Source organism: Hypanus sabinus, chromosome 12 (genome assembly GCF_030144855.1).
Source record: "Hypanus sabinus isolate sHypSab1 chromosome 12, sHypSab1.hap1, whole genome shotgun sequence".
Taxonomy (NCBI): Eukaryota; Metazoa; Chordata; class Chondrichthyes; order Myliobatiformes; family Dasyatidae; genus Hypanus; species Hypanus sabinus.
In genome coordinates this window covers 6,056,293-6,076,947 of record NC_082717.1, presented here as the reverse complement: position 1 = coordinate 6,076,947, position 20,655 = coordinate 6,056,293, and the positions used below count along the sequence as shown (strand labels likewise).

Here is a 20,655-nt window from a genome sequence, read left to right as displayed (position 1 = left end):
TGCCATTCTTCACCATCCCTTCTCACTTTCCACTCTGAGGCAGAATGTTCTGTCCTTAGCAAGGGCCTCACCTTTCTCCCCCTCCGTCCTTACCTCAATGAGTTTCGTGCTTGCCATGACGCTGAACTCTTCTTCCGTCACTGACATCTCCAAGCCTAATACGTTAACAAGGATTCTCCTCCCCCTATTGATGACCCATTCTCCCGTCTTCAACACTCCTCTTCTTGGACACCCCCACCAGGCCTTCTACCTGCCCTTGATCTTTTCATCTCCAACTGTCGCTGAGACATCAACTGTCTCAACTTCACCACTCCGGTTCCAACCTCACTCCCTCTGAATGCACTGCTCTCCACTCTCTCCACACTAATCCTAACCTCACCATCAAACCCGCAGGCAAAGATGGCACTGTAGTAGTCTGGCAGACAGACCTCTACCTAACTGAGGCCAAACGGTAGCTCTCTAACACCTCCTCTTACTTACCCCTGGAACAGGACCCCCCCAAAAAGCATCAAACCATTGTCTCCCGTACCATCACTGCCCATATCAACTCCAGAGACCTTCCATCCTCAGCCAAAAAACTCATAATTCCCACACCCCACACTGCCCGGTTTTACCTCCTCCCCAAGATCCACAAGCCTGACTGTCCCAGTAGACCCGTAGTTTTGGCCTGCTCCTGCCCCATCAAACTTGTGTCTGCCTACCTGGACTCCATTTTGTCTCCCATAGTTCAGTCCCTCCCCACCTACATCTGGGATACATCCCATGCCCTCCACCTATTCAATAACTTCCAGTTCTCCGGTCACGACAGCTTCAGTTTCACTATGTATGTCCAATCCTTACACACTTCCATTCCCCATCAAGAAGGCCTCAAAACCCTCCACTACTTTCTTGACAACAGACCTCACCAGTTCCCCAACACCACCACACTCCTCCGGTTGACAGAACTGGTATTCATACTCAATAACTTCTCTTTTGTCTCTTCCCACTTTCTTCAGACCAAGGGTGTAGCTATGGGCACTCCCATGGGCCGCAGCTATGCCTGCCTCTTTGTTGGTTCGTTGGAACAGTCTATGCATCACATCTATACTGGTACTGCTCCCCAACCTTTCCTTCACTACATTGCTGACTAGATTGGTGCTGCTTCCTGCACCCATGCTGAGCTCATCAATTTAATCGACTTTGCCTCTAACTTCCACCCAGCCTTCAAATTCACTTGGTCCATCTCGGACACTTCTCTCCCATCTCTCGGTTTCCAGCCTGGAGACAGACAGTCCACTGACATCTTCTATAAACCCACTGGCTCTCATAACCACATGTAAGGCTTATTGAAAAAAATATTTTCAAATGCATTTTTTACATAACACAACGAAGAAACTTATTTTTAATTTCAGTGGGAATAGTGTTGTTGGTCTCCCTTTTTAGCCAGCGCATCAAAGTCTGGATCTAGTTTTGTTGTGGAGATTCTCAGGATGGACCTGAGGTGTTGGTCAGTTAACTTGGATCTGTGGCTGGCTTTGTTGATGTTCATGACGCTGAACGCCTGTTCACACAAATAGGTCGAGCCGAACAAAGAATAAAGCGCAAATGTGGAGTAATACGCTGCACCTCAACAAAGGTCAATGTGTAGCGGTGTGCTACATGCAGCGCTAAAATTACGACACGGAGTCGGTAACTGCAGTCGAAGAAAAAAACTTTATTCGAAATCCCCAGCCTCACTTTTAAGCCTCCCTCAACCTGCCCCCCGTGGCGCAGAGGCTCCAAAGCTCTGTGCTCGCAAATCCCCGCAGGCTATCTCCCTTAGCCGGAACGCTGGCTAATTGTGAGCCAGTTCGGATATGCCAGGAAATGGGTCGCCACAAATGTATATAGAGTGCGTCATCTATTGGGAAAATGCCAGAATTGCAGGGAAAAAACATTAACAAGGTTTACTAATATAATTTCATCAAGTTCTGCGGGCCAGATTAAAAAGCTTAACGGGCCGCATATGGCCCACGGGCCGTAGTTTGCCCATGCCTGGGTTAAAACTTTAGTCAGACTGCACTTGGAGCATTGTGTGCAGTTCTGGTTGCACTGTGATGGCAAGAACCTGGAGAGGGCTTAGCAGGATGCTGCCTGGACTGTAGTGCTATAAGCTATAAGGACAGAGGCTGGACAAATCTGTGGTGTTCTTCTTGAGCGCTGGAGAATGAAGGGAGACCAAATAGATGTTTTTTTTAAATTATGACAAGCAAAGGTAGGGTGGCCAGTCCAAATCTTTCCCTGGGTTAAAAATGTCAAATACCAGAGGGCATGCTTTTAATGTTGGGGGGGGGGGGGAGCAGGAGGGGGGTTAAAGGTGACTTGAGGAAGAAGGTTTTTTACTGAGAGAGTGATGGGTACCTGGAATAGGTTAGTGGGGAAGCAGACGGTTTGTTCGAGCTTAAGAGGCTCATGAATAGACATATCACTATAAATGATGTCAGAGGTAAGTTCTTTGCAGACAGTAGTGGGTAGATGGAATGCTCTACCAGGAGTAATGGTAGGAACACATACATAGGGCATTTAACAAACTCTTCCATAGACAAATGGATGACAGAAAAATGGAGAGCTCTATTGGAAGAAAAGTTTAGATTGAACTTAGTGTAGGTTAAATGGTTGGCACAACATTCTGGGCTGAAGGGCTTGTATAGTGCTGTAACATTCTATGTTATTTGAAAGGAATGGAGGAGGGTACTTAGAATAAATTGGCATCAAATCAGCACAAAACTGTAGGCCAAATGGTAAATTATGCCATTCCCAAGCTTGAAGGGGTGCATGAGTATTATAAGACCATAAGGCCATAGGAGCAGAATTCAGCCATTTAGACCATTGAGTCAGCTCCACCCTTCAATCAGGGTTCATCCAATTTGCCTCTCTGCCCAAAATCACCTGACTTCTCTCTATATCCCTTCATGCCCTGCACAATCAAGAATCTATCAAACTCTGCCTTTAATATACATAAAGACTGGGCCTCCACTGCTGCCTACAGCAAAGAATTCCACAGGTTCACCACCGTCTGGCTAAAGAAATTACTCCTCATCTCTATAATAAAAGGCTGTCCCTCGAGTCTGAGACAATGTCCTTGGATCTTAGACTCTCCCACCATAGGAAACATCCTCTCCACATGCACTGTATCAAGGCCTTTCCCCATTTGATAGAATTCAATGAGGTCAGCCCTCAGTCTTCTGAATTCTGAGTACAGGCCCAGAGCCGTCAAATGCTCTTCATATGACAAGCCATTCAGTTCTGGAATAAATTTCCTAAACCTTGTTTGAACCCTCTCCAGTTTCAGCACCCCCTTTCTAAGATAAGGGGCCCAACATTACCCACAATACTCTGAGAGGCCTCACTAATGCTCCATAAAGTCTCAACATTACATGCTTGCTTTTATATTCTAGTTGTCTTGAAATTGCATCACATTTGCCTTCCTCACCACCAACTCAACCTGCAAACTAACCTTTAGGGATTCCTGCACAAGGACTCCCAAGTCCCTTTATGTCTCTTTTTTGTATTTCTCTCCAATTAAAAACAGTCAACCCTTGTATTTCTTCCACAAAGCTGCATGACCATACACTTCCTGACACTGTTCCATCAGCTATTTCTTTGCCCACTCTCCTAATATGTCTAACTCTTTCTGTAGCCTCTCTAGTTCCTCAAAATTACCTGTCCCTCCACCTATTTTCATATCATCTGCAAACTTTGCTTCAACACCATCAATTTCATCAGCCGAATCATTGACATATAACATAAAATGTATCAGTCCCAATACAGTCCCCTGTGGAACATCACTTGTCACTGGAAAAGGCTCCCTTTATTCCCATTCTTTGCCTCCTTCCAACCAGCCACAGCATTTTCCATTCTAGAATCTTTCTTGCAGTACCATAGGCTCCTAGCTTGTTAATCTGGCTCAAAAGTGGCATTTTGTCAAAGGCCTTCTGAAAAGCCAAGTACACAACAACTGATTCTCCTTTGCCTATCCTGCTTGTTATTTCTTCAAAGAATTCCAATGGATTTGTCAGGCAAGACTTTTCCTTGATGAAATCATGCTGACTATGGCCTATTTTATCATGTGCCTCCAAGTGCCCTGAGATGTCATCCTTAATAATTGACTCTGACATCTTCCCAATCAGAGGTCAGACTAACTAACGTAGAGTTTCCTTTCTTCTGCCTCTTTCTCAGCTTGAAGATTGGAGTGACATTTGCAATTTTCCGGTCTTCCAGAACCATTCCAGAATCCAGTGATTCTTGAAAGATCTTTGTGAATGCCTCCACAATCTCTTCAGGCATTTTTTCACAACTAGGGATGTCCACCATCTCCTCTAGGTGGCTCATCTACCTTCAGATCTTTCAGTTTCCCAAGAACCTTCTCTCTAGTTATCGTAAATTCACACACATAATGACCCCTGACATCTGGAATTTCCACCATATTGCTACTGTCTTTCACAGTGAAGACTGATACAAAATACTTGTTTAGTCATCCACCATTTCGTTCTCCCCCATACTGCCTCTACAGCATCATATTCCAGCTCTCTGATACCCACTCTCATCTCTCTTTTACGCTTTCTGTAACTGAAGGAACTTTTGGTGTCTTCCTTGATATTATTGGCCAGTTTGCTTTCATATTCCATTTTTACTTTCAAAATGACTTTTTGGTTGTCTTCTGTTGGCTTTTCAAAGCTTGCCAATCCTCTCACTTCCCACTAATTTTTGCTCTATTATATGACCTCTCTGTCTTTTACGCTGGCTTTCACTTCTCTTATTAGTCACAATTGTGTTATCTTGCCTTGAGAACACTTCTTACTCTTTGGAATGTGTATGTCATGTGCATTCAGAATTGCTTCCAGATATTCCAGTCGTTGCTTTTCTGCCGTCATCCCTGCCACTGTTCTTTTCCAATCAATCTGGTCAACTGCCCTCTCATGCCTTTTTAATTCCCTTTACTTCATTGTAATACTGATACTTCTGACTTCAGCTTCTCCATCTCAAATTTCAGGGTGAATTCAGTCATATTACGATCACTTTCCCTTACAGTTCTTTTACCTTAAGCTCACTGATCAGTTCTGGTTCATTGCACAACACCCAATCCAGAATAACTGATCTCCTGATGTGCTCAACCACAAGCTGCTCTCAAAAGTCATATTCTAGGCACTCCAGAAGTTCACCTGCCTGGAATTCAGCACCAACCAGACTTTCCCAAATCTACCTACATATTGGAATCCTCCATGACTATTGTAAAATTGCCCTTCTTTCATGCATTTTCTATTCCCATTGTAATTTGTAGGCCACATCCTCACTACTGCATAGGGACTGTACACTACTCCCATCAGGGTCATCTTACTCTTGTAGTTCCTGACCTCCATCGACAATACTTCAACACCCTCTGACCCAATGGCACATCTTTCTAATGATTTGATTTCATCTTTTACAAGCAGAGCGACACCATCCACTTTTTCTTCTGGCCTGTCCTTTGGATAGAATGTGTATCCTTGCACATTAACTCACAGCTGTACTCTTCTTTCAACCATGATTCAGTGATGCCTACAACATTATACCTGCCAATCTGCAACTGTGGTCCAATTTCATCCCCCTTACTTCGTATACAGCACACCTTCAAATATAACATCTTCAGTCCTATATTCATGCTTTTCAATTTTGTCAGTCTTTCACATTGGAAATCAACCCGTTGACTGCAATTTTGCCCATTCAACAGCTTCTCCTTACTGTACATTGCCTCTGCTTTCAAACCTGTAACCTCATTATTATCCACATTTCCTACGATTCTTCTCACAATGAAATATACACAGCTCAGGACACCGGTAGCACCTTGCTCAACCTTTTAATTATTAACATTGTCTGAGGTCCCATTAACACCTACCTCCACAACTTCTTCACCAACGTCTCAGGTACTCTGATTTCCATCCCTCTGTAACTTCAGTTTGTTATGTGATCCAAAACGTTTATAGGTCGGTTGTGTGATCGAGTATGAACTCAGCAGATGGAATTCAATGTGGCCATATGAGGTTATGTATTTTTGCTAGTAGACAAGAAAAAATGTAGATTATTACCCAAATGCAGACATACAGAACCGCAAATATGTGAGGGTCGAAGGGATTGAGGTGTTCACAAAGTTGTGGCAAATGATTATAATGGCAAATGGAGCATTACTGATTATTTCATTCTGTAGAGTATGCCTCCATTTTCCTTATTGACACTGTCCCAAATCACAATCTTTAAGTCAGAAGCTAAGAAAGACATTCATTTGATTTTTGTCCACAACAAATTCTCAAAGTCCAAGTAAATTTATTAGTAAAGTGCGTATATGTCAGCACATACTACCCTGACATTCATTTTCTTGCAGACATTCACAGAAAAATAAAGAAACACAATAGAATTATGAAAATATATTAATAAATAAAGACACAACTAATGAGCAAAAGATGACACATTGGGGAAAATAGACACATTTAGTACTGTCCAAAAGCCTCAGGCACATGTAGCTAGGGTATCTAAGACTTTTACACAGTACGTAATTGTTAACGTGGAATGAAGAGCAGATTTGTAAATCTGGCAAGAGCAAACGATGATGGGAAAGGTGAGGGTGGAATACTGCAGGAGGGGTGTAGGACAGGTTAGCTGAGCGCAAGTGCCAGGTGTTGGGCTACAACAGGTGCAAATACGTCCATTTCTGAGACACCAGGAAAGGGCATTTGATACGAAACAATTGGTTTATTGATGAATATAGAATGTATCTGGTGTTTCCTGACCCCACCCTGTTCTCTTCCGCTATTCCCAACCATGATCCCCTCTCTCTGCCCCCATCCCACTTTTAGTCCACAAAAGAGACCCATGTCAAAATCAGGAGCAAGACTGAAAATTTTGCTAACTACTGTCACAACATTTCTCACTCAATGTCAGCAAGACTGATTGTAGACTTCAGGAAAGGGAAACCAGAGGTCCATGAGCCAGGCCTCATCAAACAATCGGAGGTGGAGGGGATAAGAATCTTCCAAATTCCTGGACGTTACTATTTCAGGGAACCCATCCTGGACCCAGCACTTAAGTGCAATTGTGAAGAAAGAACAGCAGTGTCTCTACTTTAGGTGTCTGCAAAGGTCCAGACTGAAATCTAAAACTTTGACAGATTTCTATAGATGTGCATTGCAGAGCATATTGACTGGCTGCATTGCGGCCTTGTATGGAAACAACATTACCTTTGCTTTGCACAGAAAATGCTACAGAAGGTAGCAGATTTGGGTCAGTATATCATGAGTAAAGCCCTCCCAACCACTGAGCACATCAATATGAAATGCTGTCGTAGGAAAACAGCATTCATCATCAGAGATCCTCACCATCCAGGTCATGCTCACTTCTCTTGGCTGCTATCAGGTAGAAGGTACCTCAGGACTTGCAGCACCAGGTTCAGGAACAGTTACTACCCCACAGCCATCAGGCTGTTGGATAAAAGGGAATAACTGTACTCACAATATTCCCACTAGCAATGATCTCACTTTAAGGACTCTTTATTTCATTATCTCATATTCTCAGTATTTGTAGCTATTTATTTCTATTTGAATTTGCATAGTTTGTTGTCTTCTGCACTCTTTATTGATCTTTCATGGATCCTGTTATATTTACTATTCTATAGATTTGCTGCTTGTGCCCAGAGGAGAATGAATCTCAGGGTTGTATATGGTGATACTGTATATACTTTGATAATAAGTTCACTCTAGAAACATAGAAAACCTATAGCACAATACAGCCCCTTTGGCCCACAAAGCTGTGCTGAACATGTCCTTACCTTAGAACTACCTAGGCTTTACCCCAGCCCTCTATTTTTCTAAGCTCCATGTAGCCATCCAGGAATCTCTTAAAAGACTCTATCGTTTCCGCCTCCACCACTGCCGCTGGCAACCCAATCGACGCACTCACCACTCTCCATTTTTATAAAAAGCTTACCCCTGCCATCTCCTCTGCACCTGCTTCCAAACACCTTAAAACTGTGCCCCCTTGGGTTAGCCATTTCAGCCGGGGTGGGCGGGAGCCTCTGACTATCCACACGATCAATGTCTCTCATTATCTTAAACACTTAATCAGGTCATCTCTCATTCTCCATCACTTCAAGGAAAAAAGGCCGAGTTCACTCAAACTATTCTCATAAGGCATGCTCCCCAATCCAGGCAACATCCTTGTAAATCTCCTCTGTCCCCTTTCTAAGGTTTCCATATCCTCCCTGTAGTGAGGCAACCAGAATTGAGTACAGTACTCCAAGTGGGGTCTGACCAGGGTCCTATATAGTTGTAACATTACCTCTCAGCTCTTAACTTCATTCCCACGATTAATGAGGGCCAATACACCATACGCCTTCTTAACCACAGTCAACCTGCATAGCAGCTTTGAGTGTCCTATGGACTTGGACCCCAAGATCCCTCTGATCCTCGACACTGCCAAGAGTCTTACCATTAATACTATATTCTGCCATCATATTTGACTGACCAAAATGAACCACCTCACACTTATATGGTTTGAACTCCATCTGCCATTTCATCTGCCATCTGCCAGGTTTGCATCCTATCAATGTCCCACTGTAATCTCTGACAGCCCTCCACACTATCCACAACACCCCCAAACTTTGCGTCATCAGCAAATTAACTAATTTATTTTGAATTTTGAATTCCTGAATTTTTTGTGGCACATATAAAATTACTACAGTACTATGCAAAAGGCTTCAGGACCCTAACTATAAATATGTGCCTCAGGCTTTTGCACAGTACAGCACACATAAATAGTGCTGGGAAGATGAGTTGTGGAATCCTTGAAAATGAGTCTGTAGGTTGTTTAATCAGCTCAGTGTTGAGGTGAGTAAATTTATCCATGGTTGTTCAGCTGCCTGGTATTGTAGGGTAATAACTGTTCCTGAACCTGGTGACCCTCCTGCCTGATGGTAGTAGTGAGAAGGGAGCATGACCTGCATGGTTGGGTCCTTAATGATGCATACTGCTCTCATGTCACAGCGCTTCTAGTTCTGCACAAAAATGCTCTAAATCTGTACCATATTACATAAATCCAAAAACATTGACAACTGAAGCGTGAAACCATTCCATGCACTCAGTGTTGTGCAATCCCCTTTTCTGTGAGCTCACCTCACCCCAATGCTTCCAAAACTGGATCCCAATATTATTCACTCTGCAGTCACCTTGCTGTAATGGTAATTGGATTTAAAACGTACTTTTACAGTGCATTCATCCACCTTGTGGATGTGGTACACATTTGGATATTGTGCCCTTTCAAGTGCCAGAAAGTTGGGAGCTGCCCATGCTCCAGTGGGCCTCAGCACAGACTGGGAAATACCTGTAAATTCCTTCTTTTAATGCTGCTCTCAGTAATGTATCAGTATTTTTAACACATTCAGGCTGATTCACAATAACTTTAGCAGAAGCGATTTTTCCATGCAAGGCTTATTGTGAAATTAAGGAGGCATGGGATCCAAGGGAACATTGCTTTGTGGATCTAGAACTGGCTTGCCCACAGAAGGCAAAGAGTGGCTGTAGATGGGTCATATTCTGCATGGAGTTCGGTGATGAGTGGTGTGTCTCAGGGATCTGTTCTAGGACCCCCACGCTTTGTGATTTTTATAAATGACCTGGATGAAGAAGTGGAGGGATGGGTCAACAAATATGATGACACAAAGTTGGGGGTGTTATGGATGTTACGGAGGACTGTCATAGGTTACAGCGAGACATTGATAGGATGCAAAACTGAGCTGAGAAGTGGCAGGTGGACGTTCAAAGCTGCTGTGCCGGTTGACTATGTGGATAAGAAGGCATACGGTGTATTGGTTTTCACTAATCGTGGGGTTGAGTTTAGGAGCCAAGAGGTAGTGCTGCAGCTATATAGGACTCTGGTCAGACCCCACCGAGTAGTGTGCTCAGTTCTGGTCGCCTCACTACAGGAAGGATGTGGAAACTATAGAAAGGGTGCAGAGGAGATTTACAAGGATGTTGCCTTGATTGGGGAGCATGGCTTATGAGAATAGGTTCAGTGAACTCGGCCTTTTCTCCTTGAAGTGACAGAGGATGAGAGGTGACCTGATAGAGGTGTATAAGATGATGAGAGGAATTGATCATGTGGATAGTCAAAGGCTTTCTCCCAGGGCTGAAATGGCTAACATGAGAGGGCACAGTTTTAAGGTGCTTGGAAACAGGTACAGAAGAGATGTCAAGGGTAAGTTTTTTATGCAGAGAGTAGTGAGTGTGTGGAATGGGCTGCTGGTGGAAACGATAGGGTCTTTTAAGAGACTCCTGGATGGATACATGGAGCTTAGAAAAATGGAGGGCTATGGGTAACCTTGGTAATTTGTACAATAAGTATATGTTCGGCACAGCTTTGTGGGCCAAAGGGCCTGTATTGTACTCTTGGTTTTCTAAGTTGTTTACCTCTCTGACCTGCCTTTCTGTAACGTGAGCCACAAGAGCTTTTGATGGGCTGTGCGTTTGATCCATTATTTTCAGCTTAGCCAGGTGAAGAACAACTATCAATGTTTAATGAAAACCAACTCTGGCACTATTGAAAGAACCATCTAATATTTAGGTTGAGACTGCCATTACATGTCGTACTGTTCTGTGACAGAGAATGCACTCCCGTCATTTGTATATTTCGCAGTCGATATTGTGCAAAGGGAGACAGCCCACATCACAGTCCACCAACAGCCTTGATGAAAGAACTCACACTTCCCCTTCCCTCTCACTTGGATGTTTGCACTCCTTCTCCTCCCCACACCTGGCTTTGATATGACTTTTCCCTTCCCTTTCAGTCCTGACAAAGGATCTCAGCCTGAAACATCAACAATTTATTCCTCTCTGTCGATGCTGCTTGACTTGCTGAATTCCTCCAACAATTCATATGTGTTAGTCTAGATTGGCAGCATCTGCAGAATCCCTTATGAACACATTACATGACACCAGTCCTACAGACCTATGCTGGTCCTCATGGCCTGTCAACTCTACCCCCTCTCACATTTGGCCTATGTTTTGAATATAATTTTAGATTCGAACAGTTTTACACACACACAGTGCAGTGATCACCAGTTTAACCACTGTTGTCAGCAGCTCATCATATTTTCCTTCTCGCTAATGTACAAACTGTGTTATTTAGCTGAGTCTCGATTAGGGCACACATAGAAACACCACGTGCAATTCTGATCATCAGTTTACCTCTTGCTGGCAGAACAAAATAGTGTATGCAGTGAAGATTCACAAGGGTAGTCCTGCAAGGTTGCAAGTTCAGTGAAAATATCATTGGGGTCTTGAAGAAAACCATTATGTGACTAGATTGATATCTTTAAAACAGTGAAAGTTTTGAGTAAAAACAGAGGGCACACATGTGGGCAAGAGCAGTCTCCAATCCAAGGGTGGAGGGTGAACTCCCCCTCCCTCTCCACCTGAGGTGAATCGTATCATGACCGTAAGGGAAAATCAGGACAAGCGCACAAGGAAGAAGGGGACAGAACGTTATGGTGGTATGAGTTAGGTAAGAAAACTGGCTCCAATGTCACACATTCACAAGTGTGGTCTGGTGTACAAGTCAGGTGTAGTGAGGGACAGTGAAGAACTATGTTTCACATGCCATCCACACAGACCAATTCATTACACAGTGCATTGAGGTAGTACAAGATAAAACAATAGCAGAATGCAGAATAAACTGTTAACATTACACAGAAAGTGCAGTGCAGGCAGACAGTAGGATTGGGCTGACCGATCTCATTCCATGCTGCAGAAATATGGAATTTGGTGAACTTTCACAAGAACTAATTCTGACAACTCATCTTGGCCACTGGCCATACACCAATAGTGAAATCCAATGGACAGTAGGCTTGTGATTTTAAATTGTAACAGTTAGTATTGGAGAATTTAACCCAGTGAAAACATTTCTACCTACAGGAGCTATAACGGTTGGGATCTGTGAGTCTAGAAGAGCTGAGGCAGAGTCAAATTGTCGATGGTGCAGTGAAAAAGTGAAGGAAGAAGAGCAGCGTATCTCAAAATGTTCATCAGATCTGCAATCCTGTATCTCACACATACAGCAGGTAAATGAAGAGATCGACCAGACAGAAAAAAGAATAAAAAGCGTGGAGGATGAACTCGGCAGACTGCATGAGCTGCTCAGCAATCTCTTTGAATTAGATTCCCAGCTGAAACACGGGACAGTTGCTGTCAATGAACTGCTTGGTAAAGTGGAAGTGTTGAAGTTTCGCAGTGAGAAATTCTGTAACGTGGATGCACTGGTCATTGTTCTCAATGACATCATTGCCCACATATTAAAGCTGCCCAACCTGCTGGATGGGAAGGTGCTGCAACTGGAGGCTTCCACTGTTGAGATGCTGGAATCTCTCAGCGGTCAGCTGAAGGCCATTGAATGGTCAGATTCAGATGTCAGTGAGTGGTGCTGATGGCGATGACCATCGTAACTGTGTACATCAGAATGTGCCATGTGGTTTTGTGTCTCTGCAGGGAACTGAGCTTTAAGCTAACAAAATGTTGGAGAAACTCAGCAGGCTAGGTAGCATGTATGGAAAAGAGTAAACAGACAACATTTCAGGCCAAAACCCTTCATCAAGCCTCCTGCTTCCACTAAATTCTTCCAGTATTTTGTGTGTCTTACTTTGATTTCCAGCATCTGCAGATTGTCTTGTTTGTGACCTTTAAACTGTTATTCCTGCTACCATCGAGTCCCCAAGGACCCTGATGCTAAATCCTATTCACAGGTCCCTCACTGAGAATGGAAACAAGCCCTTTGTCCCACTGATCCACACCACCAGTAACCACCCCGTTACAATAGTCACCCAGTACAGAAACAGGTCCTTTGTCCCACTGACCCACACCACCAGTAACTACCCAGTTACAATAGTCATACAGTACAGAAACAGGTCCTTTGTCCCACTGACCCACACCACCAGTAACTACCCAGTTACAATAGTCATACAGTACAGAAACAGGCCCCTGACCCACTGACCCACACTACCAGTAACTACGCAGTTACAATAGTCATACAGTACAGAAACAGGCCCTTTGTCCCACTGACCCACACCACCAGTAACTACCCAGTTACAATAGTTATACAGTACAGAAACAGGCTCTTTGATTGACTGAGCCCACACTACCAGTAGCCACCCAGTTACAATAGTGTCATACAGTACAGAAAGAGGCCCTTTGGCTCAACTCATCCATGCTGACTCTGTTTCCCAGCAACCTGATCACACCTGCCTGTATTTGGCCCACAACTCTCTAAACCTCTGTATTTATCTAAAAAGTTTTTAAATGTTGGTAATGTGCCTGCCTCAACCACTATTTCTGGCAGCTTATCCCAAATATGTAACACTCCTTGTGTGAAGAATCTGCCCCTGATGTCCCTTTTAAATTTCTTGCCTCTTTTTGCATCATTTGCTTGGGAAAGAAGGCGATGTGCTTTTGCCCTATCTGTGTCCCATATGATCTTGTAAATCTTGATCAGGTCATCCCTCAATCTCTTGCGTCTCAAGGAATAAAGACCTAGTCTACCCCACATCTCCTTGTAATCCAGAACCCCTAGTCCAGCCAACATCCTGGTACATCTTTCTGCACCCTTTCTAGTTTGGTAAGATCTTTCTTATAAACATGGTGACCAAAACCATACAACACAGACATCAGTAGAACTCAGCCCAAAATGTTGACTGTACTTTTCCCTTCTGATGCTCCCTAAGTTCCTCCAGCATTTTCTGTTTTGCTTGGATTTCCAGCATCTGCAGATTTTATCTTGTGACAAAAACCAAGCACTAATGTCAAAGTTCAGGCTCAGCAACATCTTGTATAACTGCACTGTATCTACTGATCTTCTGTACTCCAAGCCCTGAGTAATGGAGGGTAGCATGGCCAACACCAACTTGATCATCAATGACACAGCTTTCACCAAGCTGATGTTCAAAGTAACTATATTATCAAAGTACATATATGTCACCCTATTCTACCTTGAGATTCATTTTCTTCTGTGCATTCTCAGTAAATCCAAAGAAACACAACAGAATCAATGAAAAACCACTTGCAAGATTGACAATCAATGTGCAAAAGACAATGAACTGCAAATATGAAAAGAATAATAATAATAAATAAAAAAGAAATACCAAAAATATGAGATGAAGAGTCTCTGAAAGTGAGCCCATAGGTTATGGGAACAGTTCAGTGTTGGGATAGGTGAAGTTGAGTGAAGTTTTCCTCCCTGGTTCAAGTGCATGATGGTTGAGTTTTTATAACTATTCCCGTTCCTGGTGGTGTGGGTCCCAAGGCTCCTGTACCTTCTCCCTGATGGTAGCAGCAAAAGGAGAGCATAACCTTGATGGTGGGGAGCCTTGATGATGGATGCTGCTTTCTTGCAATAGCACTCCTTGTAGATGTGCTCAGTGGTGGGGAGAGCTTTTCATGTGATAGACAGGGCTGTATCCACTGCTTTTTGTAGCCGTTTTCATTCAAAGGCGTCACAACCACAGATTCGGCAGTGCAGCAGATTCGGCAATTGCACTTGTGACTATGCAAGTGTCAGTTAATTATGATTTCATTGTGATGGCATTTAACTCCATTCATTCCATGGTAGTGTTTGTCCAGTCTTGTACCCAGGACATAACTACACTTCGTTATCTGAATTCCACCTTGCCTAAGAAATTGGACTGTCGAGTCAACTGACTCAGAAGACTAGCAGTATTTGTTTTATTCTTAGTTGTTCTTTTCAGCTGTAGTGTAGACTTCATTTTCCATTTGAGGGTTCTCGTTAACACCGTGGTTTGGCCTTGCAATTATTGTTTTCTTTTCCCTTTAACATTGTTCACATTAAAGTCTGTGAAAAATCAACACACTTTGGTGTCTCTCACTCCGCACTTGGGCCTTGTCCAAACCTGGTGACAAAAGGCATCGGTGTTTCCATACCAGGCCGTGATGCAATCAAATAGTATGCTCTCCACTGTACATCAATAGAAGTTAGTCAAAGTTTTAGACAGCATGCAAAATCTTCGCAAACTTTTGAGAAAGCAGAGGCAGTGGTTTCTTTGTAAAAGTGCACTTGCATGCCTACATCCCTCAGATCCATAACACTCCCCAAGGCCCAAGCATTCACTGTGTAAGTCCCATCCCTGTTTGAGCTCCCAAAATGCAATCACTGGATTTACCTACAAATCCTGCAGTGATCTAATTTTTGAATCTCCCCACATTCCAACCAACTCTGCACAGGAATCTACTAACTAAGACAACTGAGGTGCTCCAAAGAGCGCTATATGAAATCATTCTTGCACTTGACCATTAGCCTCTATAATGAGTCAACCTATAGCCAGAGAAATAATGACCCCCTCCTGTTAGACTGTTTGAGGTAACTTGGTTTTAATTTTTTTCTTCCTTCGCTTCTAATATTTGTGTATATGTGAACTGTAATGCTACTGTGACACTGTAATTTCCTTTGTGATGAATAAAGTATCTATCTATCTACCAACCACCAGAGTAATTTACCTCAGCCAGTTATGCTGGCAAACCACAAGTTTTGGGATATAATTACAAGTTAGAGGGATTTGGATAGGTGCATGGAGGGTTTTGGGCTGAACGTGGGGGCTAGCTGGGAGGATGGATAGCATGTTCTGAAGGGTTTATTTCTGTTCTGTATGACTGCAAATTGGAGAACCTGGGGGATTCTACAGGGTCACAGCAACAAAGTGCAAACAGCATACAGACAGCATCCATACACTGAGATCTGGATTGAAATGGAATCTCTGGCACATATGAAGTATATTTTTCAAGCTACAAAAGATGTTTTCATTAATACTGGTAGAAGTCTTCCGACGATACTGAAGGGTAGATGAAAGTGGACATTGGAGAATTTGGACCCGAGTTATTTCTACACAATTTACAATGATTTCAAATCCTAATCTTAGAATCAGAATAAGGTCTGATATCAAGCATATATTGTGAAATTTGTTGTTTTGCTGCAGCAGTACATTGCAATACATAATAATTTTTAAAAATCTCTAAAAACATATATATATAGAGGGCAAGACATTGCAGTTCCACTCTCTCCCTGGACACCCTATACACCTGATTATGTATGTGAAAAATTAAATTAGTACAAAAAGACAGGAAAAATGAATGCTAACCCACTGGTTCATAGTGAACTGAGCAGGCTAAATAGCATTATAGACAATAGGTGCAGGAGTAGGTCATTCGGCCCTTTGAGCCAGCACTGCCATTCAATGTGATCATGGCTGATCATCCACAACCAGTACTCCATCCCTGCCTTCTCCCCATATCCCTTGACTCCGCTATCTTTAAGAGCTCTATCTAACTCTTTCTTGAAAGCATCCAGAGAATTGGCCTCCACTGCCTTCTGAGGCAGAGCATTCCATAGATGCACAACTCTCTGGGTGAAAAAGTTTTTCCTCAACTCTGTTCCAAATGGCCTTATTCTTAAACTGTGGCCTCTAGTTCTGGACTCCCCCAACATCGGGAACATTTTTCCCACCTCTAGTGTGTCCAATCCCTTAATAATCTTATGTTTCAATCAGATCCCCTCTCATCCTTCTAAATTCCAGTGTGTACAAGCCCAGTCACTCCATTCTTTCAACATATGACAGTCCCGCCATCCCGGGAATTAACCTTGTGAACCTACGCTGCACTCCCTCAATAGCAAGAATGTCCTTCCTCAAATTTGGAGACCAAAACTGAACACAATACTCCAGGTGGGGTCTCACCAGGGCCCTGTACAACTGCAGAAGGACCTCTTTACTCCTATACTCAATTCCTCTTGTTATAAAGGCCAGCATGCCATTAGCTTTCTTCACTGCCTGCTGTACCTGCATGCTTACTTTCAGTGACTGATGTTTAACCTGCAAAGAAAATAATTAAACAATCTAATCTAATTAACGAATTTCCCATATTCACCATAATGAAGTGTTTGCATGCTAAACAATGTCAATGTATCACTACACTTGTTAAATATGAATAAATGTATGATTTACTATCGGGAGTGTTCTCGCCATTGACGAGAAAGGTTAACTTCCTTCACACAGCCTATGACCATGCACTGAAAGTTAAGCCCAGGGAAAGAAGTAAAATCATTTGACCTTAAGAAATAGGCTATTCGGTCCATTGAGTCTGCTCCACCATTTCATCATGCTTAATCCATTTCTATCTCAACCCCAATCTCCTGCCTTCACCCTGTAACCTTTCACACCCTGACTACTCAAGAAGCAATCAACCTCCACCTTGAATACATCCAATAACTTGGTCTTCACTGCTGTCTGTGGCAACAAATTCCACACATTCACCACCCTCTGCCTGAAGAAATTCCTCTTCATCTCCATTCTAAATGGATGTCCCTCCACTCTGAGGTTGTGCCCTCTGCTCCTAGACTCCCACTGTAGAAAAATATTCTCTCCACATCCACTATGGACCTTTCAACATTCAATAGGTTTCAAGGAGATCCTTTTCATTCTTCTAAATTCCAGTGAATATGGGCCTAGAGCCATGAAACACTGTCTACAGCAGCCTCTCTGCTCCATCAGCTGTACATGCCACTCCACCTATCTCCATATTGTACACAAACCTGGTGACAAAGCCATCAACTTCATCATCCAAATCATTGACATACTGTGGTAAACCATGTATATAGGTTGTAACTGGGTTATCTGTCTGGACATGCCTCGACACGCCCCTCTGCTGACTGTTCCTGTGGCTACCCCACAGACCCCTGAATAAAGGCAATTGTGTCACTGCTCCCCTCACTGTACAGGACAGACATACAGCATGGACGTGGATCCATTTTACTGTTAATAAAGGCTTTCAGTATTTCCAGTCTTTTGGAGTAATTGATAGTGCATCAATTTTACTAACAGTAATTTTAAGGCATGGAACACATCCTGAGACCTGACAAGGTAGACCTTGACCCACAGACACCTGAGGCCAGAAACGCTTTCAAACTCTGGTTGGCCTGCTTCAAATCGTACCTGGAGGAGATTGAGGTGACTGAGTCTGCTGCGAAGCGCAGAGTTCTCCTCTCCAGGGTCAGTCCACGGGTCTACTCAATGATTAGAGACCAGCCGAGTTACGATGGTGCGATAAGCATCCTCAGAAGACAATACCTGTGGCCGTTAAACACCATCTATGCACAACATCGCTTAGCGACGTGGCAGCAGCGGCCCAGAGAGTCGAACGCTGAGTTTGTCTGAGCCCTACAGACGCTCATGTGGGCCTGCGATTGTCAGGGGCAGACGGCCGAACAGCATGCGGAGCTTCTAGTAAGAGACGCCTTCGTCACGGGAGCCAGGTCAGTGTATGTATGCCAGCGGCTGCTGGAACACGCTGATCTTACCATACGTATGGCGATTGAGCTTGCTGACATGCTGGAGGCCACTCTGCACAACTCTGACCCTCTCCAGGCATGCCATCTCCCGACGGCCTTGTGGCCACCGCAGACCCTGGAACCCGCCGTCGAATCGACAAGTTGCAAGTCCGTGAAGTTTTACTTCTGTGGACTCGAGAAGCACCCCCGGAAACACTGCCTGGCCCAAGAAGCTACCTGCTCCAACTGCAGAAAGAAGGACCACTTCGCCAAGGCCTGTAAGTCCAAACCACGAGCAGGATCGAGCGGTGCCACATGTGAGGCATGGGGGTCACCATCTGGACTGTCGCCATCTTGCCTGCACACCACCACCATGTGCGAGACATGGAGGCGGCCATCTTGGTTGGTGCCACCTCGCACCCCCTACGACCCACAGATGCTTACTAGGCACCCCAACGCACCAGACCAAGACAGTCATACAACTCTGGCCTCCATGACCCTCAACCAAAGTGCTCCCCATCAGCTCACAAGGTCAACGATGGACATCCTGGTGGAGGGACGCAGGACGAGCTGCCTGTTTGATACAGGCAGCACGGAGAGTTTTATCCACCTGGACACGGTGCAGCGTTGTGGACTCGTGACACAACTGGTAAGCCAGAGGGTTGCCATGGCTTCTGGGTCGCATATAACAGACATCCAGTGGGGTTGTGTAGCGACGCTAGTGGTGCAGGGCACAGAATATCGAGACTTTACATTGCTGGTCATGCCTCAACTGTGTGCCCCTGTGCTACTGGGGCTCAACTTCCAGAGCCACCTGAAAAGCATGACAATGGAGTATGACGGGCCCCTCCCACCAATCACTGTTGGAAATCCTCAGTTCTGTGGGAATTCGTCACATATCCCTCTACTGACCACCCCCACACACCGACCCGCAAATTCCACCCAACACCATGGAACCCGCAAATTCCACCCAACACCCGCACTATGGACACCACTTGCAGCCTCTCCACCCTTAAATCCCTCCCCTCATCGCTGTTCACCAACCTGACACCAGACTGTAAACCTGCGTCAACTAAAAGCAGGAGGTACAGCGCGGGGGACAGGGCCTTCATTCAGTCGGAGGTGCAGCGGCTGCTCAGGGAGGGGATCATTGAGCCAAGCACAAGTCCTTGGAGGGCCCAGGTGGTCGTTGTTTGGAACGAGGAGAAAAATAGGATGGTCGTGGACTATAGCCAGACCATCAATAGGTTCACGCAGCTTGACGCGTAACCCCTACTCCGCATCGCGGATATGGTCAATCAGATAGCTCAGTACAAGGTGTACTCGACCATAGACCTAAAATCTGCTTACCATCAGCTCCCCATCCGCCCGGAGGACCGCCCCTACACCGTTTTCGAGGCGGGCGGCAGGCTCTATCACTTCCTGCACGTCCCCTTCGGTGCCACAAATGGTGCCTCTGTCTTTCAGAGGGAAATGGACCGGATGGTGGACCAGTGCCAACTGAAGGCCACATTCCCATATCTGAATAACATCACCATCTGCGGTCATGACCAGCAGGATCACGACAACAACCTCCAAAAATTTTTCCAAGTGGCCAAAGCTTTCAATGTTACCTATAACAAGGACAATTGTGTGTTCGGAACCACCTGACTTGCTATCCTTGGGTGTGTCGTGGAGAAAGGATTCATTGGATCTGACCCCGACCATATGCACCCCCTTTTGGAACTCCCTCTTCCCAACACCCTCAGAGCCCTCAAAAGATGCCTGGGCTTCTTTTCCTATTTGCCCAATGGGTCCCTAACTACGCAGACAAGGCCCGCCCCCTGGTCAAGTCAACCACATTTCCCCTCTCAGCCGAGGCCCGCGCGGCCTTCAGCCGCATTAAAGGGGACATTGCCAAAGCAGCGATGCATGCGGTGGACAAAACCATTCCCTTCCAAGTAGAGAGTGACGCCTCTGATTTCGCGCTGGCTGCTACCCTCAATCAGGCGGGAAGACCGGTAGCATTCTTCTCCCATACCCTTCAAGGCCCTGAAATTCAGCACTCAGCAGTGGAGAAAGAAGCCCAGGCCATAGTGGAAGCTAATAGGCACTGGAGGCACTATCTTGCCGGCAAAAAGTTCACCCTGCTGACCGACCAGCGCTCAGTCGCATTCATGTTTAGCAACCAACAGCAGGACAAAATCAAGAATGATAAAATTTTGAGGTTGAGAATCAAACTCTCCACCTCCAACTATGACATCATGTACAGGCCTGGGAAGCTCAATGAGCCCTCCAATGCCCTATCCCGGGGAA

The 20,655-nt window shown here is 44.6% G+C and overlaps 1 protein-coding gene across 1 annotated transcript in view; it reads left to right on the top strand.

Annotated features, from left to right (window-relative positions):
• Nucleotides 1–15,523, top strand: part of LOC132402593 (uncharacterized) — a 45,598-nt gene extending 30,075 nt beyond the window's left edge. The window contains exon 2 of the transcript XR_009514969.1: nucleotides 11,955–15,523. The gene's annotated coding sequence lies outside the window, so the exon portion shown is untranslated. The remainder of the gene's footprint in view (nucleotides 1–11,954) is intronic.
• The last annotated feature ends 5,132 nt before the right edge of the window (nucleotides 15,524–20,655 follow it).